The 26,271-nt window shown below is 42.0% G+C and overlaps 1 protein-coding gene and 1 long non-coding RNA gene across 2 annotated transcripts in view; one reads left to right on the top strand and one right to left on the bottom strand.

The window, feature by feature from the left end:
• The window catches only part of LOC469572 (lymphotactin), a 207,105-nt gene that overhangs the window by 21,068 nt on the left and 159,766 nt on the right, over positions 1-26,271 (top strand). The gene's annotated exons all lie outside the window — the stretch shown is intronic.
• On the bottom strand, positions 1,502-25,254 carry LOC129135468 (uncharacterized). The gene is made up of 4 exons (XR_008536332.2): positions 25,188-25,254; positions 24,727-24,801; positions 15,256-15,398; positions 1,502-3,642 (listed from the first exon to the last, which is right to left on the bottom strand). It is a non-coding gene; the product is annotated as an uncharacterized LOC129135468 (long non-coding RNA).

Here is a 26,271-nt window from a genome sequence, read left to right as displayed (position 1 = left end):
AGGAGCACAGAGTGCAGGTCACAGCTCAAAGGGCATTGTACTTGGCTGTCCAATGTGGCTGTTCTTTTTTTTTTTTTTTAAATACAAGCATCCATTTTTGTTTTAAGACATGAAATGAGGGAATGACCACATATCCTCTCTGTCTCTAATTGTAGACAGTGAGTTTGGGCAGTTAAGATCCTGGGATCATAACTAGGATAAGGCAGAGGTGACGATCTCCTCCTGCCTGGACCCCTGTCCTGGCCCATCACTACCCATAGGGTAGGTGTGTGTGTGTGTCTGTGTGTGTGTGTGTGTGTGTGTGTGTGTGTGTGTGTGGTCTGGGTGGGATGGGAAGGTGGATGGCTTGGTATACATAAGGTCTTTTTCAGAACACTTGAAATGCAGACCTTGTCTGATAAGACTTCTGTGACTTGGGTATATTATCTTCACAGCTCACAGTTTCATGGGACATTTGTGCAGATGAAATTGATCAGCAGCAGGAGGAAAATAGTCGTTGCCTAGGCAACCAGTGGATGACTCATCCAGGCTTTGAAGCAGCCAAAGCCATGAGACTGCAGTAATTTTCCAGATGCTTAACTCGCCTTCCTCTTTCTCTTCTCTTTCGTTGTTTCCCACTCTCCATCCTTCATTTCTTTCTCCACATCCACTTCCCTGGATGCTGCTCACTAGATCCTGAGCTCTCTGGAGCAGATATTGAGACCTTATCCCACCACTGCATATGTGGCTTGATCTGCTGCTGCTCCTCATTCTAGCAACCAGGGGATGGATGGCCAGGTTGCAAAAGTCTTATTGCTACAGATCTCCAAGATGCTGCTTGTTGCCTTTAATCATAAAAAGTTTAAGTGAGTGTAGCACCTTTTCTCCTAATTGAATCTAACCTAAGCTTATCTGTTTGTCTTAGAGATCTGCAGAGCATTTCTTTGAGGAGAGGCAGTTAAACCTTGGGCTTCCTCAAGCAAAGTTGTGGAAATGATATTTAAAGGTGACAAAGCCCCTTTTGACAGCAGCTCTCTCTGCTGGGTCTTCTCATCCTCTTGGCTCACCTTTCCTCACTCATAGTCTGGGGTCTGATTTTCCAGGCTCTTCTTAATTATCCACCATAATCCCCTCTAAAATGCAAAGTGATAGACGTTTAAACCATTCCCCTTTCCAAAGGCATTTTCATTTTAACAAAGAGCTTTCAAAGGGAAAGTATTTCAAGACCCCAAAGAAAAAAAAATCTTTAATTAGCTTTTCAAATACAGATTTAGGCAGAGGGGCTTTGGTGGTGGTCTGTGCCTGGTAAAAAGGTTTTCCCCTGCACATCGTATGTGCAGTACCTTCTTTGCTGCTGATACTGACTTTAAAGACATTCATATTGGATACTTGTTGGTGCCTCAATTTTGTATCCCACCCCACCCCCCATACATGTGTATTCCATTCACATGTGTACACACACACACCCTTGAGCAGCAGGAGCAACTGATGGGGAAAAAACAAACCCCAAGTGATAAACTTTAGTTCACTCTCTTTTACTAATTGGATGTATGTCAAGCATCTATTCAATGCAGAACATGGTAGCCATCATTGGGACTGGGATGTCTCAAAATGGCTTACAGTCAGAACAGATTAAAGGCAAGCAGACACACACTTCTGTGGGAATGAGTAATACAGTTTGGGGAGAGGGTGCTGGCTATGACTGCCTCTCAGAGTTTGCCCTCTGGGTCCCTTTACTGTTCTTGGTCTTAATTAATTCAGTTGGCTCAGGCCCATGAGAACTTCCTCACTGGTGCTCCACCTGTCCCACCACAGTGTCACTCCACCTTGAGGTGACCTGCCTGCACAACCACCAGAGTCACAGACAGATGCTCGTTTCCTTCATCCTTTCCTGAAGACAGCTCTCCTTCTGGTTGCAGGGACCTTCACAGTCTGAAAAGACGCTGAACACATATCCTTCCAGTCTGTCTGTGCATTTACACATACAGAAACACACACGACTTCTGAGATAGGTGAGTCCTTAAAGGGTACACACTCCAGCCATCTGTCTAGTGCCGGCATCACTTTGAAAGCATCTCCAATGGTCATCGTTGTCATCTCACTGCACTTGAATGCCCCAGAATGAGCAGCTGCTTCTCACAAGAAAACTCCTTTGTTTTTGGACAAGTTTTAATGTGAATTTATTTGTGCACTTATTGAACAATTCCTTTACTCAACAAAAATGAATTGACCTGCCCATGGTTTTTAGACACTGGAGGTGCAATGGTGAGCAAAACCATCATTGCCAACATGGCTTATGGTCTTCAGGGGAGGCAAAATTAACTGAACAATCAAGCAGAACTATATTACCGACGGGGAAGAGTCCTGGGAGGCAGCAGTGCCTGGGAGGGAGCAATGAGACCATAGGGTAGGGAACTCTGGGCCAGTGAAGATGGAAGGCAGGGGTGAGGGAAGTCCAGAAATGGCTTCCTTGGGAAAGCGATGCAGGGGCCAAAGAATGGAGTTAGCTGGGCAGGGCGGGGTTGGGTGGGAGGAAGAGCATTTCAGGCAGAAGGAATAGATTGTTAAGAGATTATCTTGAAGTGGCAGGAACCACAGCAGGTTTGAGAAAGGGAAAGGAGGCCAGTGTGGCTGGAGAGTCCAGAAATGGGCAGCAAACATGGCTTCCAGGACACTGTGGTGGAAGCCCCAGCTTACTCGCAGTGCAGTTCAGATGAGGGAGCGATAATGGTTTCTTGCTTTTTCTCTCCTTCTTCCTCTGCTCCATGTAGCCCTCCTCCTCTGACTTCTTCTGTTTTTTTTTTTTTTTTGGGAGCTAGTGCTCTATAACTAATTTGGTCTTTCTCAGAAACCCCATCTGCTGAGGAGCAAAAATTTCAGTTTCAAAGCTTAGTGTGAAGTAAAAATATAAATACAGACAGTCCCTGAGTTACGGTGGCTCAACTTAATGATTTTTTGACATAATGATGGTGTAAAACTGTCACAAATTCTATGTAATGTACAGTATTGAATAAATTATTTGAGCTATTCAATGCTCTATTATAAAATAGGCTTCGTGTTAGGTGATTTTGCCCAAATGTAGGCTGAGGGAAGTGTCCTGATCACGTTTTAAGGTAGGCTAGCCTAAGTTACAATGTTCAGTGGGTTAGGCTGTAGTAAATGCATTTTCGACTTGTAACATATTTTCAACTTATGACACATTTATCAGGATGTAATCTCATTGTAAGTTGAGGAGCATCTGTCACCTTTTGTGAGTAAACATGCTCAGATGCAGCAACCCTGACCTGCAACTCTTCAAGATGGTTTTGAAGAGTAGGGTGGATTTTGGCTTACTTGGTACAGTAATGAAAAAAGAGACCTTGGAACCTTGCAGTGACTTGGACTGTCTTCTGCTTTTTTCAGTCTCTTCAGAAGTGTCCTTGTCTTCCTGGCCTCCAATTGCTCTGCTGATGTTGGTGGCTGTGGCCTGCTACTTGTGCATCTTGTAGCTGGGTTCTTTTTCCTTTTCTCTCTCAAATTGGTCAGAGCCCAGCATCTGCCCCCAGGATGATCTGATCTTGTCTCTGCTCTTGCTGTATTTTTGTCACGTTCTCAGATGGCTTTGTCCACATGTCCACCTGAAGTTTGTGGAGTAAAGTCTTCTGATTTCTGCTCCTATAAGTCCTGGTGCAGCAGGATAATTTAGGAATCAGAGAGACCGAAGGTTGAGGAGGATATATGTTATTTATTATTTAGGTGCACCGGCCCAGTCAGATTAACATCCAAAAAGATTGAGCCCTGAACAAAGAGTCCGGTTACCTTTTAAGTATTTTGTGGGCTGGGGAGATCTGTGCAGGGGGAAGTATATTACAGAAGAGAGAAACAAAGACAGTTATTCAATTGAGACATGCATTACATTATTTCTTACTTTCCAAGGAAAAACACATTTTATGACTTGAGTTTATCTGCCTAGTGACCTTGCAGCTGCACAGCTAGAGAAACAGGGTCTTCACAATGCCTGGGAAAGGTGGAGAGATAAGACTCACTAGCCACAGAAAAACAGGCAGTTAATTTTTAAAGGACTTCAGCTCTTCCTCTTCCTCAAGGGGAATTGGGTTTTCTTATATACAATGATATAATGAGTTTTTGCTTACACATTCTTTAATTTCTTTTAATTCCTGTTTCACTGGTAGGCTGTGGGCTGTCAGCTAGGAGCTCACTGTATAAGGGGATGTGTGCAGGATGAGAAGTATGGACTAGATGTTTTGTTTTCTACCATAGAACAGCAAGGGGAACCTTCTGTGTTCTGTGGGGAACCCATGATTTCGGCAGCCAGACTTGATTCTGGATTAAGCTAAAAGAGAGGATAAAGGAATTCAGGAAATCTTTTCTTGCATGACTACTGGCTTGCTGCAAAATTCCATTTTAAAGTAAAAAATCAGAATATGAACTGTTCCTCCCAGCTTCTTTGCATTTTTCCTTTACAGTTTTAATCTTTCCCAGAGCAGATGGATGGCTCTGGCCATCTAGGGGATACATTTACTTTTTTGGGTTGGCAGAAGAGAAAAGTGTGTGGGGTGTGTCTATGTTTCAAAGTAGGATTTCTGTTACTATACTATTTTAAGGATTTTGGGTGCTTCTCCCTAGGATCACTGGGAAGTCACTGAAGCATTTTTAGCAAGGGAGTGACAGATTCAGATTTGCATTTTTATAAAGACCTTGCTGTCTACTGTAGAGAATAGATTGGATGGGGCAAGCTACATACAGGCAGATCAGTCGGCAGTTAGTGTGTGGTGGCAAAGGAGATAAACAGAGACAGAATTGAGGGATGTCTAGATGGTTAGACAATAGAATATGGAGACGGATCAGATATAGGGTTGAAGGAGAAATAGGTATCAAGAAAGAACCTCAGTTTCTGCTTTATATGACTGGAGAAATTTGGGGACCATTTACTGAAAAAGGGAATAGAAGGAGATCCAGATTTAGAGAGTGGTGAAAAATGATGTCCAGTAGGACATTTTGAGTTTAAAGTATCTCAGAGAAATGCAAATGGAGATGATCAGTAAGTGGTGGGATGTTTGAGTCTGAAGCCCAGGGCAGAGTCATTTATGTGTAAATGTCTTAGTCTGTTTGAGTGGCTTAACAAGATACCACAAACTGGGTAGTTTATAAACAATAGAAATTTATTTCTCACAGTTCTGGTGGCTGGAAATCCAAGATCAAAGTGTCAGCAGATTTGGTGTCTGGTGAGGGCCCACTTTCTGGTTTACGGATGGCTCCTGCTAGCAGTATCCTCATGTGGTAGAAGAGGCAAAGCAGCTTTCTGGGGCCTCTTTTATAGGGGCACTAATCCCATTCATGGGGGGTTCCATCCTCATGACCTAATCACCCCCTAAAGGCTCTACCTCCAAATACATCACATTAGTGACTCACTTTCAACACATGGGTTTGGGGGCACATACACATCAGACCATAGCTGTAAGTGAACATATGTGCAGTGGAAGCAAACAACCCAGGGAGGGAGCATGGAAGGAGAAGAGAAGTGGGTGTTGGATGATGAAAGAAAGCACAGAGGTCTGGTGGTAGATAGAGGTGACTTATATTAAAAGTATACAAAGAATTTATAGTAAGAGAGGCTTTTCTTGTTAAAGAGGGGAAAGCCTTGAGCACTTTTAAATACACAATCCTGAGATAGTGACAAAGTGAAGAGGAGAGAGTGGATGGATTTAGAGCACAGCTTCCCTATCTCCTTTCTCAGATAGGGAAAAAGAAACTTCCTCTATGACATAAAGGAGGGAGCAAGGGTTCACCTAGAGAAGATAGATTTGTAGTGGGGAGACCAGGATGTGAAGGCATTACCATCTGATGATCTCCGTTTTTGTTGTCATGTAGGATACAAGATCCCCTAGAAAGTGGATTGGCTTTTAAGGATGGGGTTTTGGTTGGGGATTTAAGGATGTGGTAAAGGTGTTGCTGTGAGGTAATGGGAGACAGGTGAACTGGGACAAATAGGGTAGATGATAGTATTTTGTTGTGTCATCTCCAGCCTTAACTTTATGTGTTTTTCCCGCTCTGGCCTTTTCTTCTCTGACTCTTCCCAACCACTGGTTCTCAGGATCTATTGCCTTCTCCATTGGATTCTTTCCCCATCCCACCCCTAATTACTATCCTCAGACTGAGAAAATGATGCACCCATTGAGTTAACAAATCAAAGAATCACTCCATAAAGGTCAACCATTTGTTATTTGAATAAAACTTTAAAAACAAAACAAAACAAAACAAAACACCATTTCCCTTAATTCTCTGTAGCAAATTCTAAAAATTTACTTCCCTTCTTCCTTTTCCCCAAACTAGGTGTGCTAAGATTCCCTATGAGTTGCCCTTCTGCTAAAAGATTAAGAGAGGAGAATAAGTTCATGAGCATGGCAAGGCTGCCGGAAACTGGGAGATCCAATTAAGACCATTGTAAGCTTTGCTGCCATTAGAGGAAGAAAAGTTAATTGTATGAAATGAAGAAATATTTGAAAAACACAGTAATTTCAAAACATCTAAAAGCAATTATTTTGTTTTGGTCTGTGTGGAAAACATTAGAGTAAAAAACAGATTGAAAAATGAAGGTGGCTAATGCTATTAATGACAACTTTATAATAAGAATACACAAAAAACAGTATGTATGACTGCCCTTCAAAACCGTAATATATTCTCAATATATGAACAGTAAAAATATGCATAAAGATAAAATGAATATATTGTACAATAAAAATATACATGAAGATATAATCAATATATTGAGAATATATTACCGATTTATTGGAGTGTAGCAGGATAGCATTAGCTATAGAATATAATTCTTCCTTTTAGAATTGTGATTGAAGTTCAAAGCTGAGCACAGAAGGTGCAAAGAGCATATATTCTACCTTCAGCGGACCATTGTGAGTTGCTGAGGCCAATCTTCAGAGGACTGTACATAAAGAGGAGAACTGAAGAGAGAGGAAAAGCCTATCTTTTACAGGAATGCAGTGTTTGTGTTAAGGGATGATTCTTTTTCCTCCTCTTTGCCTCCTTCCCCTGTGGATATTGCAAGAGAGCTACCTATAACATTACAAATGGCTAAGGCAGCCCCTCTTGTAAGTTTCAAAACCACTGGGGCATCTGATTGTTGGTGGCTATTGGGGTATGGAGAAAGTCAAAGAAAGAAAGTGAGAGAGAGAATATAAATAAGGAGCTAGAATACATTTCCCCTGTTTGGTGTGATAAGAATGCTGTTGTTGAAATTAGATTTGGCTGCAGGTGACAGAAAACCTAACGTAACAGTATGACTTAAGTTAGATACTTATCTTGCTCTCTCATATAAATAAAGTCCATGGATCTGGGCAATCTAAAGGACTTCCAGTTCTGGTAGTAATAGAGAGGCAATCTGGGCCAGCCACCGCTGCCAAAGGCAACAAAAAGCTGGGAAGAAAACCTCTCCTTAAAATCATCAAAGAGCTAGCAAGATAGTGAGACATACCAGGCTATGACCCAGAGAAATTAGTAGCACCAGGCCACTTTTGTCCTGGGGGTACTTTTCAGTTCAAAGGAGACCAGAGAGACTGATTCGTACTTTCTGGTGGCTCCTGAAGAAGAGAGAAAAAGCAGTAATTGGTGGACCCTGGTGAATCACCTCTGCTTTATGCTGTGGCCCCAAGGGGCTGTACTTTAGGAGTGTAGATAAACCAGAAATTTATTTCCTTGCACGAGAGTCCAGTTTCTTTGTGTCATATGATGTTCCACAAATCCAAAGGCCTTCAACTTAGATTAAAGTGGTCTTCTACTGCTAATGTCTCTAATGCTTGGTAGAAGCCAACAAAAATGCCCTAAGAAAATAATAATGTGTTAGGTCTCAAATTATTTCAGCAAATACTTTTGTTTCAAATAAAATATGGAGTACACCATCAAAGATAATGCAGCACATGAGGAAATAAGACATGATGAATAAGAACCAACAGAAAAAAAGACAGTTTAGGTACATAAGTGATAATAGATATTGGAATTATCAGACAGAGACTGTAAAACAATTGTTTGCTCTCTTCGAGAAAATAAATACTTGAAAATTTTAGCAAAACCCAGAAATTCTAAAAAGTGACAGAATAGAGTTAAAAAGAGTATCAAATAGAAATCCTAGAACTAAAAAGCACAATAAGAAAAGAACTCAGATGGAATTAACAGAAAATTAGATATAGTTGAAAAGAGAATTAGTAAATTGAATATTATTAGAAGAATCTATCCAGTATGGAGAGCCAAAAGGATAAAAAGACTGAAAAGAGGGTAAGAGACAGGGAGAGTACAGTGAGAATGTAGGACAATCATCTGACTCTTAGAAAGAGGGAAAGGAAATAGTGCATCTGTCAAATTTTTCTAATGGGGCAGAGGTGATATTTGAAGTGATAATGACAGAATTTTTCAAAACTGATTAAAGACATTACTCCATAATTCTAAGAAGTCTAATGTGTTCCAAACAATATATTTAAAAAGGATCCATGCTTAAACATATCATAGGAAGAAATATTAATACCAAAAAAATACCTTGGATTACCTTGAAAGTAGGAATAGTTTGGCCAACAGCTAACTTCTCAATAGGAGCAAGGGGATTACAAATACAGAGCACTCAGCATTCTAAAAGCAGAAAACACCAAGTTAAAGCTCCATGTCTAAGGAGAATAAAGACATTTCCAGACAAAACAAAACTGGGAGAATGTGTCATCAGCAGATCAACAGAGAAGGAAATACTAAAGGATAAAGAAGAAGGAAAATGATGCCAAATGAGAGAATTTAAGATGAATGAGAACGTTAATATGCAGATAAATGGAACTAAATAATGCTGTATAAAGTAACCATCAGCGTCATCATCATGTCCTTTGGAATTTAAAAAAAATCTACAGAATTAAATATAGGACAACAGTTGCCTACAACAGGGGTGGAGGAGGGGTCAGAGAATGGAGTTAAAATGTTCTAAGGTCTTTACATTGTCTAGGAGGAGTGAGGGTATCAATTATCATCAGAATTTGTTAAGTCATAAATACATATTATAATTTCATGGGTAATTATTGAAACAATTCAAAAAAGTGTATAATTTATGAACTAGTGGAGGGGAAGAAGTAAATGATTAAAATATAATCAATTCAAATACAGCAAGAAAGAAGAGAAAAAATGTAGAATAGGCATGTAGTAAATAACCGACTTAAGTGCTAACATGTCAAATTATGTTACATGTAAGTGGAGTAAATACCCTAACCAAAGTTATCTGACTGTATTAGAAAGAAAGCATATACTCTTTACAAGAGACCAGCTTAAAGACTGCAAGTAGAATGTTAGAAAAAGATATACCATAAAACTGAAACCAAAACCAAAAGTCAAAGTACCTATTTTAAAATCAGATAAAATAGACTTTAAGAGAAAAAAAGCATTATTAGAAATAAACAATCTCTAGATAATGACAAAGGACAATTCCTCAGGTTATAAGTCACTTCTAAATTTCTGTACTCCAAGTAACATAATCCCAAAATACATAAAGTAAAAATTATCAAAACTTCAGGAATAAGTAGAGAAACTGACAACCATAGTGGATGATTTTACTACACTTCTGTCAGTAATGAATAGAGCAATCAGACAAAAATCCGTAAGAATTTAAAAGAGTTGAACAACACATTGAACAAACCTGCGAATATCTGGGGAACTGTTCTAGGTATTGGGGAAAGAGCAGTAGATAAAACAACAATCTTGGCTCTCATAGGGAAAGCTATGAAGAAACATCAAGCTTAGAAGGTAATACAGTGTACTAGGGGTTGAAGGGTGGTTTGCAAATTTTAGTGGGGTGGTCAAGGAACACCTGACTGAGAAGTTGACATTTGGCCAAAAATGTCAAGGTGGTGGGAGGAAGAGCATTCCAGGAAGAGCGAATAGCAAGGATACTCCTAATACCACATCCCAGCTCTCTCCCATTCCCGACGGATGACCTCAAATATGAGGAAAGAAAGGGATTGTGCGAGAAAGGGAGTGGCAAAGTGGAGGGAACTTGACCTTGGAAAAGAAATCTAGAGGCAGAAATAAAATTTTGAACTTTGTCTCAAAAAAATTCTAGCCCTGGTCTTGGCTTAGAGGAAGAATAAAGTTGTAATGATGAATTTTTATTTTACAGGAATTTATCCATTTTTTATTCTACAGTCATTTATGCATTAAATAAAATTTCAAACCAAACACAGAGATCTCTAATCTCACCACCTTCGCAGGATTATTTTCATTAATTAGTTTGCCTTCTTGTCTTATCTATATGGATGCCTCTTTTTTTCAACTCATAAAACACCTTTATTGAGACCAGATATGAGTCACAGAGTTAGGTGACTCATCGCCCACAATTTCTTTGAGCCAGAATCTGAAGGTGAAAGGGTGATGATTTCCATGGACACCCTGTGAAGAATGGTTCTGGGGCATTCAACTGCACGAGTTGCTTGGTAGCTCCTGAGGGCATGATGGGTAATAGAGGATTAGAGCAGTTGAGTCAGAAGTCAGGGTCCTCAAAATAGGAAGGGCTGGGGCAAAAGCAGCACAAATGAGCCTAGTTTCTATTCTGTACACATGGGCAAAAAGGCAGCAAACAGCAGCATAAAAGGGAAGGAGGCCCAAATTAAAAAAAAACTCACAAAACACAACACTTTATCAATAAGAAATCAATTTTCATCAGTCCACCCTGAGAGACGCCATGGAAAAATTTAACCTCCTCAGCAGAAACTTATTCCTAAATTTCTAATGAATGTATACTCTTCACCGCAGATGTGGGTTGGTTCTGAATTTAGAATTATTTTGGAAAGTGATGGAGTCCCAAAACAGGAGGCTTGGGTGGATGGGCACTTTCTTGTCTTCAGAGTTGTGCTTTGCTGCTTTCCCCAGAAATTCCAGACCCCTCGGAAATCAAGTGGATGGGTTTCCTCTGCACTGCTGCTGTTGACTTGTTAGACCATACAGTATGGCTTTAGCTGCTGCTTCTCTCTGGCTGGCTTTTACCCCAGCTTTCTAGGGCCCTATTGTATTTTTCTTTTTTAAGCTCTTAGCCAGAGTAGTGTTGAGTTTCATTCTTAGACTCCTTAATGCCAGGAACTGTAGACTCCATGTTTTGCATTTTCTTATCTGTCACATACTGGGGCCAATCATTGGGTCTTGTTGGTAGGAAATCCCATTGTCAGGTTGCTGGGAGCACTGCAAAGCAGACTGAAGGAATTCCCTGATGGGTAGGTGAGGAAGCCATGAAGGCACCTCCCGACCCAGGCCATGCAATGTGAGGCTGAGGTGCCAGGTACTTCAATGGCGGGATCCTGGTGACCTGGTGCTGTCCAGGGCACTTCCTGTGCTAAGCTGTTAGTCTGGGCCCTCTAACAAGCCAATGCCAAGATGGGATTAGGTGTGTGAGATTTTATTAAAGGACCATGAGAGGAAATGGGGAAGAGGCTGGGAACACTGGGAGAGCTATAAGACTGAAATGCAAATCTGACCCCAACTGAAGGAGAGAGGAAGGGGAAGCTAGGTGGAAGCATTTTAGACTTCTGTGTAGCCTAGGGAATGTTCAAGAAGGCCTTTGACAGTCCTGGAGCCTCAGAGTGCCATGTCTCACAGGAGCGGGTCAGCTGTAGCATCCTTGCTGCTCTCATCTATGACCAGAGCCTCTGGGGAAGCATGGCCTCCATACAAACACCACAATGGGTTTCAGAGAGCAATGCATTTCACAGAGCAGGAGCTGGCACTACTGTCCATTATGCTCCAGGGTTGGAGAGGCTGGTGGTAGTGGTGGGGGTAGGTGGCAGAGTGAGTGGGGTGGTGAGGGTGGGGGCTGATGTGGTGGTGGGGGCTGGTGGTTGGGGGTGTTGGGGGTGGTGATGGTGGTGGTGGTGGGGGGGGAGGTGTGGTGGTAGTGGGGATGAGGGTAGGAAGCTGGTGGTGGAGGTGGGGGTGTGATGGTGGTGGGGAGTGGTTGAGGGGGTGTGGTGGTGGGGATGGGGGTAGGGAGCTGGAGATGGTGGGGGGGTGTGGGGGGGTGATGGTGGGGGGTGATGGTGGGGTGGTGGTGTGAGGGTGGGGTTGGTGGTGGTGGTAGTGGTGGGGGCTGGTGGTAGGGGGTGGTGATGATGGGTGGTGGTGGGGGCTGGTGATGGTGGGGGTTGATGGTGGTGGGGGGTAGTGGGGGTGGTGATGGTGGTGGTGGGGATTGGTGGGGGGTGGTGGGGGTGGTGATGGTGGTGATGGGGGTGGTGGTGGGGGGTGGTGGTGGAGGGTGTGGTGATGGAGGGGTGGTGGTGGTGGGGAGTGGTGGGTGTGGTGGTGTGTGTGGTTGTGGTGGTGGTGGTGGTGGGGGTGATGGTGGTGGTCGGTGGTGGTGGTGGTGGTAGCGGGGTGATGGTGGTGGTGGGTGGTGGTGGGGTGATGGTGGTGGGGTGGTGGAGAGTGGTGGGTGTGGTGGTGTGTGTGGTAGTGGTGGTGGTGGGGGGTGATGGTGGTGGTCGTCGTTGGGGGTGGCGGTGGGGTGATGGTAGTGATGGGTGGTGGTGGTGGGTGGTGGTGGGGGGGTGTGGTGGTGGTGGGGAGGTGATGGTGGTGGGGTGGTGGTGGTGGGGAGTGGTGGGTGTGGTGGTGTGTGTGGTTGTGGCGGTGGTGGGGGTGATGGTGGTGGTCGTCATTGGGGGTGGTGGTAGTGGGGTGGTGGTGGGTGGTGTTGGGGGTTGTGGTGGTGAGGAGGTGATGGTGGTGGGGTGGTGGTGGTGGGGAGTGGTGGGTGTGGTGGTGTGTGTGGTTGTGGTGGTGGTGGGGGTGATGGTGGTGGTCGTCGTTGGGAGTGGTGGCAGGGGGGTGATGGTGGTGGTGGTGGGTGGTGGTGGGGGGTGTGGTGATGGTGGGTGGTAGTGGTGGGGTGGTAGTTGTGGAGTGGTGGTAGGAGGTGCTTGTGGGGGTTTGGAGGTTTGCAAGGTGCGTACCCATGGCTGCTATATAAAGTTCTAGAACTGTCTTACTAGACCGCAGATAGGTGTGAATCTTCACCTCAGTAGGTGCTAACTGTGAAGTGAAACCAATTATATTCACATGGAAAAAAAAAGTATCTCTCTAGTAGACGTGACCTCAAAGGAAGGAAGCAAAAGCAGCAGGAGGGAAAAGGGCTCCAGGCGGAGGGAGTTGAGCCTTTTATTTGGGCTGTGAACAGCACCCTTCACCATTAGACTCCATCTTTACCACGCTTCATTCTTCGCAGCCTCCTCCTAAGACACTAACTAGCAATTCCAAATATTTCATCTTCACTCACAGGTTATACTCCTTTATATGACCTCCAAAGGCTAGCTGATGTATTTTTCCCTTGAGGAGTGAGGTAGGACAGAAAAAGAATAAACCATATATGTGGGCTGCTGCCTGCAAAAGTCTTTCCAGATCTCTAGTGAGTGACAGCCCAGGGTGGCGTTTGGTGTACCAGCAAGACCCTGCAACCCTCAGTCAAGAAACTCAAGTTCTAGTCATTTTTTTTTGTCCATCAGTTACTTCATGATCCAGGCAGTTTGTTTCCTTCTCTGAGGCTTTAATATCCTCAGCTGCAGAATGAGACAGCAGGCAACTTTTTTCAAAGGATTGATATTCTATAATGTCTATATGTTATTTTATTTTAAAATTAATTAATTATTTATTTCAGAGCCAGTGTCTCACTCTGTCTCCTGGCTGGAGTCAGTGGCATGATCATAGCTGACTGCAGCCTTGAACTCCTGGGCTCAAGGGTTCCTCCAGCCTCGGTCTCCCGTGTAGTCCTGTATTTTAAAATGGCAGGTGTCTACGGGAGAGGCAGTGGGCTGGAAATCAAATGTCCTCAAGTTTTACCAAACACTTCTTTCTGCCATTTTTCTACTTCAATTATTGCATTTCTACAGTCCTGAATTGTCATTGTTTACTTACATGTCTGCCTTTAAACTGTGAATTTCTGGAGGGCTGGATCCATATCTCTCCTATCTATGTTCCCAGAGCCCCTTACACAATGCCTAGTACACAGCGAGTGTGCCGTGAATGCTGGTGGGATTGGCTAAAGAAACAGTGATGCGGCTGGGCGCTGTGGCTCACGCCTGTAATCCCAGCACTTTGGGAGGCCGAGGCGGGCGGATCACGAGGTCAGGAGATCGAGACCATCCTGGCTAACACAGTGAAATCCCGTCTCTACTAGAAATACAAAAAATTAACCTGGCGTGGTGGTGGGCACCTGTAGTCCCAGCCACTCGGGAGGCTGAGGCAGGAGAATGGCGTGAACCCGGGAGGCGGAGCTTGCAGTGAGCTGAGATCACGCCACTCCAGCCTGGGTGACAGAGCGAGACTCCGTCTAAAAAAATAAAAAAAAAAAAAAAAAAAAAAAAAAAGAAAGAAACAGTGATGCAGTGGCTAGATGTGGTTAGCACTGTGAGAAACTGTGAGCTTGACATGCCTGGGTTCAAATCCTAGTTTTGCTACTTGCTAGTTGCAGTCCTTGGACAAGTTGCTTTTTGAGCCTCCATTTCCTAATTTTAAAATGGCTGTAATAGTTCTTACCTGGCAAGGTTATTGTGAAAATTAAGTGAGATAATTCATGTCATGTGCTTCTCAGCACATGGCAGATGCTGTTTTGAAGACTTTGTCACTTTGGTCCTGTGACCATCATGCTAAAGGCTAGAAGTGAAGGTTGCGGAGATTAGTAATTCGATTGTTAATCCATAACAAAATATTTCAGGATATTTTGGTCTGCATTTTGCAGGAAATATCTTAATTCTAGCCTGCATTTTCTCATCTACCACAGACCTAAGTAGTCTTTTAATTGGCAGTAGCATTACTGTCTCTGTCTGTGAAAAATAGGCAGTTCTCCAAAGACCTTTCCATGTCTGTGTTGAAAGGTACAATGCAGAATTTTGCTGTAGTGAGTCTGCAGGCACTGTCTTGCTGAGGAAGCATCTTAGACTTCCCGAAGCTGGCTTTGTGAAGTTGCTGTTTCACATAATAATACATTTGGCCTAGAAGAAAGGGCTTCAGGAACATCACTGTCTTTTATACTGTGAACCCGATTATATTAAAAAACTCCCAAAGAGCAAGTCAATCACTTTTCTCCTTGGGCCTCTTTGATGCCATTTAGAAAAGTATCTTGTCAGTGGAGTACTGGTACCTTTACCTCCCTGTGATCTATATGGACTGGGGCAAGGTGCAAATCAAATGCCCCCTTCCTTCTGTTTGTAGAAGAAGAAAAGCAAGAGACAGGAAAATATATTCAGATTTACTAACCTGGGACTTTCTGATTGGAGACTAATTATCACTTGCTGTTCAAGTTTAGATGGGTCAACAAAAAAATGTATCTCCATCCTCAGGAACGTCATTCCAGTTGAGTTTGATTTATTTATTCATGTGCTTGTAACTAAAAGTTTCCTCTGGAAGGAATAAAGTTATAGGAAATTAAACAAAATTATTAACAGTTTCTCTGTCTTCTTAATGCCACAATTAAATATTGCTCCCACTAATTATAATAGTAGTTATCCTTCATTGAATAATTAGTATATGTTAACTATTGTGCTAAATGCTTTACATGTTTCATCTCTTTTTCATTTTTAAAACAATTTGCAAGGAAAGAAGTATTTATTCCCTATTTTGCTGTAAAGGAAACTGAGACTCCACAAATGACAGATCTTTACCTAATTTCATTACAATGTCCTTCATTTAATACTCTGCTTACCTGACACGCAACTCTGCCTTCTGAGCCCTCGTGTCTACATTTGTAGGCCTTCAGTCTCTTCCCTCACTGTTGTTCCAAAGGCAGTCTCAGCAGTGACCCTAGTATCTGAGTATCTGAGCATGGGCTGGCTGCAGTCCATCACTATTGGTTGTTCTGGGAGCTTTTTGCTTTTTTGCTTATATTCTAGGTAGATGAGGATATCAGGTCACTACCAGAAAGGAGCTATGGTACTGTGTTATTTTGTAAAACTGGTGGTAAATATATGGCATTTGATAAATCTTGAGATGGTATAGGCTCAAAGTAAAAGTGGGTTTTAGAAAGTATTTAGGCAGGCCGGACATGGTGGCTCACACCTGTAATCCCAGCACTTTGGGATGCTGAGGGGGGTGGATCACTTGAGGTCAGGAGTTCAAGACCAGCCTAGCCAATGTGGTAAAACCCTGTCTCTACTAAAGACAAAACAAAACAAAAATTAGCTGGGTGTGGTGGCAGGCGCCTGAGGAGAAGGTAGCAATATTCAAACAATTTGATCATAGGAAACAGGGCAGCGCTTCGCAGCTAACCCAGTGAATTCAAGTCTATCTCTGACACCAGCCGGATGTTTCCTGCTACAGCTTAATGGTTTTCTCTGTTCTTAACATCCTAACTTCCAATTAAAATTGTCTCTTAAGAGACCTGTGGATCCAATGCCCTCATTTACAGATAAGAAAACGGGGCCGGGCGCCGTGATTCACGCCTGTAATCCCAGCATTCTGGGAGGCCAGGCGGGGAGGATCACGAGGTCAGGAGTTCCAGACGAACTGGGCGACAAAAAAAAAAAAAAAAAAAAAAAAAAAGAAAAAATCTATCTCAAAAAAAAAAATAAAGAAAAGAAAGTATTTAGGTAAACGTATACAAGAGGATTTACTATGAATATGTGGACTAAGATTCCTATGGCTATCACCTCTTCTTTTGTTCTGCTTCTCTTGGGAACATATGTTCCTCAAGTCCCAGCAGGCATCTTCATCAGTTCTACTGGACAATGTGTGGTGCCACCCAGCCCATCATTCTGGTACTCATTTCCACCAAGTGTGGATGGGGGGTTGGTGAGGGAGAGTGAAGAGGTGCCTGGTATCTGCAAGCCTGGTTTCTCTTCTCAACTGTACCACCCACCAGCTATGAGACTTTGGGGGAAGTCAATTAATCTCTCTGGGCTTCAGTTTTCTTTTTTTTTTGAGACAGAATCTCGCTCTGTCACCCAGGCTGGAGTGCAGTGGCACGATCTTGGCTCACTGCAACCTCTGCCTCCCAGGTTCAAGTGATTCTCCTGCCTCAGCCTCCTGAATAGCTGGGATTACAGGCGTGTGTCACCACACCTGGCTAATTTTTGAATTTTTAGTAGAGACGGGGTTTCACCATGTTGGTCAGGCTGGTCTTGAACTCCTGACCTCATGATCTGCCCGCCTCGGCCTCCCAAAGTGCTGGGATTACAGGCATGAGCCACCGCACCCGGCCCAGTTATTTTATCTATAAAATGAGGGCACTGGATCAACAGGTCTCTTAACAGACCATTTTAATGGGAAGTTAGCATATTGAGAACAGAGAAAACCATTAAGCTTTAGCAGGAAACATCCTGCTGGTGTCAGAGATAGACTGTTGAATTCACTGGGCATAGCTGCGAAGCGCTGTCCTATTTCCTATGCTCAAATCATTTGAATATTGCTACCTTCCCCTCAGATGTTGAAAGCATGTCTTCCTTTTTCAGATGAGAGATCCGAGGCTAATTTTGGCCATCGGTTGGCCATGGACTCTTAGTTATTGCTGATTACTTAATTTGCAGGGCAAATGCAATGTCAAGGAATGGCAGATGAGTGGCAGCTGATGTGATGGTAGCCAGGAATAATTGCCAGTAAATGGAGAGGGCTGCCCTACTTTGCTTTACTAAAGTTAGCAGGCGCCTGCAGAGACTTGTATGGCTCCTAATGATTTTTGTTAAGTTTGGAGAACAGTTGGACTGTAGATTAATTTCACCATGTTTCTTCCTGACATTTTTCATTTAAAAGGTGCTAAAATTCTAAAATGAACAAAAATCAAGTGTCTTCTTTACTCAAGGGGAAAATTGCCTCTTTGCAGAAATGCTTTCTAAGGAATATTGACTTCTTGATTTGACTGAGACATTCATCAGTCATGAGCTTCCTCACTGACGCTACTTACCTTTCTTCTTCCAAGTATTTGTTTCTATGCACGTTTGTTCTTTCTTCTCTTTTGTCTGAGATAAAAAGATAGTGTTCTTCCTTTCTAAGTACCAACTCTTCCACCTGCACTCTGGAATTATCTTTCTGATTTCAAAAGTAATACATATTTATTGCAGAAAATTTGGAAATTGTGGAGATGTAAAAGAAGAAAATAATATCACTCATAATCCCACCATGTAGAGACAGTTGCTGTTAACATTTTGAGGTCTTTCTGATTTTTTTCTAAGCACACTTTTTAAAATAATAAAATTGGGATTCTATTGTACACTAATTTGAATGGCACTTAAAAAATTAATATACAAAGAGCATTTTCCATGCTATTAACTATTTTTTGAGAACCTTGTTTTAATGACTGTATTGAATTTTATTGTGGGATTGTATGCTAATTTGCTAAACTGTTCCTTTCACCTGGCATTAAGGCTTGTCCCTGCACTTTTGATCCTGTCCTTTCTTAGCTCCCCTGAGAGTGCGCCCTTCCATCATGCCTCTGCTCTTCCTTCATCACCGTGGGGTTTTCCGCTGATGCTTTCTTGCATCTTCAGGCACACAGGTGCATCTCTACTCTCATCTCTAATCTGCTGTGTCATTTTGGATGTTTCCCATTTCAGTCTCTGGTTTTTTCATGGTATCACAGTCTACGAACTGAATGTTTTGTCTCCTACAAATTAATATGTCGATATCCTAACCTCCAATGCAATGGTATTTGGAGGTGAGGCCTCTTGGAGGTCATTAGGCCAAGAGGGTGGAGCTCTTATAGATGGGATTACTGCCCTTATAAGAAGAGGCATGAAGGAGCTTACTTCTGTCTTCCACTGTTTGCCATGTGAGGATACAATGAGAAGGCAGCCATCTGCAAACTAGGAAGAGGGCCCTCACCAGAACCTGACCATGTTGGCACCCTGATCTCAGACTTCCCAGACTCCAGAATGGTGAGAAATAAATGTCTGTTGTGTAACCCACCCACTCTGTGGTACTTTGTTATAGTAGCTAGGACAGACTGAGACACACAGATAATCTAAACATGGCTCTGGGCGTGTCACTGCACCCAGTGAAGATCAGGCCCCAACCTAGCTTCCCAGGCTCATTTTTCCTCCACATGCACCCCTTGATCTAATCTAATTGTATTGCACGTGTACACCCAGACATCCTGCTCATGACCTCCTTTCTGGCCGTCATGCATAAGCATGATACATATTCATCAAAACTACTGACAAAAATGTCAAACCTCAGCCCTGTGGCTCAACATTAGGGACTTACAAGATGAAGCCAATCTACTTATCAACAGTCTTTAAGCAAAGATGATTTAGCCAATTGTTTATATAGAGAATGGTTGAACATTGCAGCCCATGTTTCTCCATTCTGCCTCCTGGGATATTGTTAGTGGTCCATTTGAAACTTTGGAGTAGGTCAGACATGCTGCACCTCCACGTTTCCCTAATCATCACATCCAGCTTCTCAGAGCAAAAAGGGAGGAGACATTGTCAGGTTCTGATCTTCATGAGGCCATGCTGGCTCCTGGGGATTACTGCTGCCTCTTCTAAAGGTTCAGAAGATTTCTTATTAAGCCACTCCAAATTTGTGAATTTTTTTGCTCCCTTTTTGAAAAATTGAAACTATCTGTGTTGATTGTTTGTTGATATCCATAAGGTGACAGATGGAGGTTGCAGGCCATGTGCCTGGGGTGCACTTGAAATGGGTCCGTGGCCTTTGTAGGCATTTGCTGTGGGGAGGACTTAGTTCTCCTGCTTTCCCTCTGTTCCATGACCCTGAACTAAGGCCCACTGCCCCTTCTAATGCTGCAGCCACCAGCTGCACATAGTAGGGTGGTAGGCAGAATAACACTCCTGAAAGATGTGCATGTTCTAATCCCTGGAACATGTGAACAGGTTGTCTCACAGGGCAAAAGGGCTTTGCATATATGATTATATTAAAGATTTGAGATGGGGAGATTATCCTAGATTATCTGGGTGGGCACAGTGCAATTACATAGGTCCTTAAAAGAGTTAAAAAAGGATTTGAGGATGGAGGAAGGAACTATGAGTCAAGGATGCAGGCAGCATCTGGAAGCTGGAAAAGACAAGGGAGCAGATTCCCCATAGAGCCTTCAGAAAGAACATAGCCCTGCTGACACCTTGATTTTAGCCCCTTGAAATCCATTTCAGACTGCTGATCTCCATAACTGTGAAATAATAAATCTGTGTTGTTTTAAGCCACCAGATTTTTGGTGATTTATTATCACAGCAATAGGAAACAAATACAGTAGGTAACCAACAGACATTTTAAATTCTTGAGGTTTGAAAAAGGCCTTAATACCTGTCTACTGTGATCCTTATCCTGAATTTCCCTTTTTATGACTTCTGTCAAAGGGGAAGCCTGTGGTGGGAATTGGGATTGATAGAGTTCAGTAGATTTTAACATATTCAAAGAGTTGTGCAACCATCACCACAATTGATTTGGGAACATTTCATCATTCCAAAAGGAAATCTACCTATTAGCAGTCATTCTCTAATCCCTCTCACCCCCAATTCCTGGCAACGATTAATCTACTTTCTGTCTCTATAGATTGATCTATTCTAGACATTTTACATACATGGAATCATACTGTATGTGGCATTTTATGTCAGGCTTCTTTCACTTGGTATAATATTTTCAGGGTTTATCCATGTTGCAGCATGCATCAGAACTTCATTCCTTTCTATTGCTGAGTAATATTTCCATTGCATGGATAGGACCACATTTTGTTTAACAATTCATCAGTTGATGGACATTTGGGTTGTTCACACTTTTGGCTTTTATGAATGATGCTGCTATGAATAATTGTATGCAAATTTTTGTGTGGATATATACTTTCATTTCTCTTGGCCGTATACCTAGGAGTGGAATATCTAGGTCATCTGGTGACTTAATGTTTAAACCTTTGGGGAGCTACTAGTCTGTTTTCCAAAGGAGCTGCACCATTTTCTTATACCTTCCCACAAGCAATGCATAAGAAACCATCATCCATAGGAATTCTTGCTGGCCTCTGAAAGTTATGTAAAGGACACAAAATGCAAAATGTGGATAAGAAAGAGTGGCCTGGATGTTTTCAGAAGTAAAACAGCATCAAAAGAAACTTGGGTGACCAGTTGGCCTGGAAACTCTTGAATGATACCTGGATTTTTTTTTTCTTTCTGAGAAACAGTTCATACTGGCTAAAATCTATCGGCAAATGGCTGCAATAAATTATTTTGATGATTTTAGTCTGTTTGGTTTCTTTGCATTTCATTTGATTAGTTTTTGAGAAATTCTGGTGACTAATGCCTCTGAAGAGCTTCTTGAACCACAACACAATGGGGCAGGACTAAGTGCTCCATATGAATAAATACATGCTATTATTCTTAGTTAAAAATAACATCATTGCAAGTTGAAAAGCATTGTGCATTTTGGAATTTTCATTAGTTTGTTAGGGTTGACATAATAAAGTTCCACAGACAAGGTGGCTTAAACAACAGAAATGTATTCTCTCATGATTCTGATGGCTGAAAGAGAGCTGAATCAAGGTATTGGCAGGTGTTGTTTCCTCGGAGGCCTCTCTCCATCCTATAAGATGGCTTATAGGTGGCCATCTTCACCACCTATGGGTATGTCTTCACATGGACTTCCCTCTATGTGTATCTGTGTCTTAATCTGCTCTTGTAAGGATATCAGTCATGAGGGCCCACCTTGATAACTTCATTTACCTTAGTTACCTCTTTTTTTGTTTTTTCTTTCTGAGACAGAGTCTCACTCTATCACCCAGGCTGCTGTGCAGTGGCACCATTTCGGCTCACTGCAACCTCCTCCTCCTGGGTTCAAGTGATTCTCTTGCCTCAGCATCCTGAGTAGCTGAGATTACAGGTGTGTGACACCAGGCCCGGCTAATTTTTGTATTTTTAGTAGAGATGGGGTTTTGCCATGTTGGTCAGGCTGGTCTCGGACCCCTGACCTTGTGATCTGCCTGCCTCGGCCTCCCAAAGTGCCTACCTTAGTTACCTCTTTAAAGACCTTATCTCCATATACTGGGGGTTAGGACTTCAACATAGGAATTTTGGGGGGATACAATTCAGCCCAAGACAAAGTTCAGTATCATAAAATCATACTTACTATACCAAAGGGGTCTGGGCTAGTGGAGAAAACAGACTTTAAAAATATATATTATTTTTACTGTGTGTCTTTAGGTAAAAGCATAAGCCTCAAGTCCTTATTAAACGTGGAAAGATGTTTATCCTTGGTGCAAGAATGAAGGGTACTGTGCGACTTAGAGCAGACTCGAGAAAAGGTTAAGTGGATGCATTCTTAATTGTTCTTCTACCTTCCCCTACGTTTCCCCCTCACTCATCACAGTTAGGTATCAATATCTTCTTGCTGTAACCCTTCCATTAAAACCTGTTCTCACTATCTGCAACTTATTCACGCTATAATATGAATGTCTGACAACCACTTCAGGAGTTTTTTTCTGCTTAATGTTTTATTTTTCCAGAGACCCAAGCCTTAAGCCAAAGGAATCATGCCTTAAAGGAATTTCAGAGATCAGTTAGGGGATGAAGAAAGTATTTCCTGAAATCCTTTTCAGTACCCTGGATATCACCCCACCCAGATAATTGCTTACCCTTTTACAATGTCAGCCTTGATGATAACTCAGACGAAAGATGTACTTAATTAAAAATAAAGCCCAACACCAGAGAAAGATGTCTTGTAGACAAATTTTCTAGCCCTAGTATTACCCACCTGTGTTGCTAATGATGGTATACTTTTTAATGTGAGTCAACACGTGCTGGCTCCCATTTTCAGTGTTCCTAGATTTTTATCTGCCTGCCTTATTTTCAGAGGAACTGGCCTAACATCTCATGAGTGTTGATACTATTAGAACTGGCCAATATTTGAGTTGGTTGGGGGGTGGGGTCGGCCTGGGAGGCTGGCTTTCCTGTTGGTCTCTAGCCTGCAGAACTGTTGTTGTCGATCATGTAGAATGAAAACTCCAACTTTAATGGTGCTCATTACATCACTCACCGTCTGAAGAGCATGCACACTGTAAGTTACCACAAGAAATGATAGCCGAGGATGGAAGCCTGAATATATTTGATCTTCATGATTTCAGTGTCTGGAGTGATGACTAGATATCTTTGTACCACTTTCCTTTCTAGTGGCTGAAAAGGTGTCTGATTCAACAGAAAAGTCCTTCAAAGTCTATACAAAAGAATTTGTCTCAGAGCTTCTTGATTATGTAAAGGCCTCTTTAGCTTTGAAATGAGAAAATAATCGGAATCTTCCTATTACATTCTGGGAAACATACTCAGAGACATAACAATTCAGGAGGAAAAAAGGACAAAATGCCTTCCCGTCTCACCAAAATTGAATTAAATAAGTGGAGCCTGGAAAAGGGCAGGCTTTATGTAGAAGTGATTTCCCCCTAGATCTAGAGATGAACTGATAGCCAAAGGTTGAGATTCATTTGATTAAAGCCTAAACTTCCATCTTTTATGTTATGAGTCTCTTTGAGATTTATAATCCTCATTTATAAAAATGGGATTAATATTTTTACTTGTTAGTGTTACAACAAAATAAGATAATATAAGGTTTGTAAAGCACCAAGCACACAAATATTAGATTACTTTTCCTTGCCTTGGTAGCAAAACTCTCTAAAAAACCCACTTATTATGAACATGTTGAATTTGTTTGAAAAGTAGAAAGAGAATAGTAAGATGAACACAACTTAAGATGAACACACCTAGATTTAACAATTGTTAACATTTTACCATATTTACTTAATCTCTTTTTAGTTATTTTCTGAAGAATTTGAAGTAAATTACAGACATAACTTTATTTTAACTTGAAATATTTAACATGTGCCTTGAAAAATGAACATATTCCCCTATACCTACAGTATCACTTTAGTCTAACAAAACTAATAATAATTTCTCAACATCAGCTGATACTTAGTCTATATTGAAAATTTTCAGTGGTTTCCAAATGTCTTTCAAAGCTGATTTATTCAAGCAAGATCCTGATATGAGCATCTTATCAGGGAACTCTATTTTATCTCATTGCTGCCCACTAAGGGGGGCAACCTTGTTCTGTTGTTTACTAGTCAGCAGATCTGAAATTCCTCCGTAAGTCAGGCTAGGAACATACTTTAAGCTAACTCAATACACAAACTTAAAAAGATAAATTGTGCACAACAGCAAATGACTCATGTTTTCAGAGACTGTTTGAAGACTTGAAGTTGTGGTCTTCCTTTTGGTACATCTCAGCGTGCATGCATAGGTGCTTGAATGACAGGAAGATGATTAGTGATAGTGGGTTTGGGGTGATGCAAACAGGAAGAAAAACTCATTTACCTGGGGAATCTAAAATAATCAAATTTACAGAAGCAGAAAGTAAAGTGGAAGTAGGAAGGGAAACTAAAATTCGGGGATCCCAGTGGAGGAGGTGGCTTTGCATGAGGATGGAATGGACTCATTGGTACCCCACATAGGTTTAACTTACCACGTATCATGGCTCAGTGGAAAGGCACAGATCTGGGTCCAGATCCCAGCTCCACTCTTCTAGCTGCATGACCTTGGGAAAATTACTATACATTTCATACTTTAGTTTTGTTTTTTCTTCTGTGTTGTGCTAATACTTTTGTCTACTTTTCATAGATGTTGAAGAGATTATAGCAGGTGAACATAGAATTCTAGTTATATAGTAACCACACATAAAAAGTATCTATCTATCTATTTATCTATCTATCTATCATCTATCTTTATTATTATTATTATTACAATACTTTACCTCCTATGGTGGTTGGTGCTTCCAGCTCTATTGATGAATGCATCCCACACACAATTGTGCTCAAAATGTCATGACCTAAAGTGAAATAAATACAGGAGACATAGAAACTTATCATAGGATAGGGTTTTTTTTGTCATATTTCAAGCAAAGCAGTTCTCCCCTGATCCCTGTCCATCTCCTAACCCTCTTGGTCCATATGGAGGTACTGCAGCTCAAGGTCACAAGGCTATCCATGGCTGAAGCCTCTCTCTAACTCCCAGATGCCAAGACCTTGCAAAGCTCTGTCTCCTGCTGGCCCTACTTCCCAAGGTCAGTCCTGGACCTAGCCTGGTGGCCAGAGGGTCTTATAAGCACCCTCAGCTCAGCTCCAAAGAGAAAACTATCTCTCCCAACTACCTTGGTGGCCAAATTATCCTTTTCTAAAGCAGCTTTATTCCTATAGAATTTAGAAAGCAAAATACTTTTGTTTTCCCAGGAGAGAGGTTTTCACAACAGTGTTTGGCAGGTACTTGTCATTGCTCAAGGGTTGCTAGGAGACAAACGAAGGCTGGCTTAAGACAGTTGCAAAGCATGGAATTCTACTCTCTAGAACTGCAGTATTGATTTCAAATTTTAGCTTCCATCTGAATCACCTGGGGGTAGTTAAGATTCAGGTTCCTGGGTCTCTGGGTCTGGGATAGCTTGTGTTTCTAATAAACCTTCTAGTATAGATGACCCAGGGATCAGGATCACACTTGGAGAAACATGGAAGCAAGTCAAGTTGCCTAACAGTGAGTCTGTGGAAGTACCTCTCTGGCAATTGGTTTTCAGTGAATTGATTAAGAGCTGGGAAACAGTTTCCTAAAGAAAATAGGGTCTTTTCAGCATGATTTCAGGAATATAGATCTCCACAGTCATTTATCAGTGCTGGAGTGGTGTTCTGGATTCTTTGCCTTTATTATCAAAAGCTTCTGTAGCCTGTTATCATTGACCTGATCATTGACCAGGTAGCCAGGAGAGGGAAGGAGGAGCTTTCTAGGCCATGGAACGTCACGTGAAAGGCCTGTGACGGGAAACATATGAAGAGCTGAAGGATCTGAAAGGTATTCAGCAGGTAAATTAATATGATTTGGTGCTAGATTGGCTTTGGGAAATAGCATGGAAAAGATGATGCCCATGATGGGTTCTGGTTTCTGCTTATCCACCTGGTTGGTATCATTCAGGAAGTTAGGAAACACTAGGAGAAGAGTCTTGTCTTTTTTTATTGTTTCTTTGTCTGGAGGGTTGGGAGATGGAAATGAGGATTTGGTTTTGGACCTGATTAATCTGAGATGCTTTTGAGATATCTAACAGAGATGATAAGTAGGCAGCTGGGCTGATGGGCATGGGGCTGGAAGGCATCTGGGTTCGACACAGAAAACTATGGGTCATGTGGGAATTGGTGGTTATGGAAGCTGTGGGTATGGGTGAAAATTTCCAGGGATAGTGTAGAGGGAGAATCATTGAGTTCTAATGATTGACCCTGAGGAATCTTAACAAGTAAAGTACAGGGAGAAGGGGAGGAGC

This window comes from Pan troglodytes, chromosome 1 (assembly GCF_028858775.2).
Source record: "Pan troglodytes isolate AG18354 chromosome 1, NHGRI_mPanTro3-v2.0_pri, whole genome shotgun sequence".
Lineage (NCBI taxonomy): Eukaryota > Metazoa > Chordata > Mammalia > Primates > Hominidae > Pan > Pan troglodytes.
This window is presented reverse-complemented; position numbering and strand designations above follow the sequence as displayed.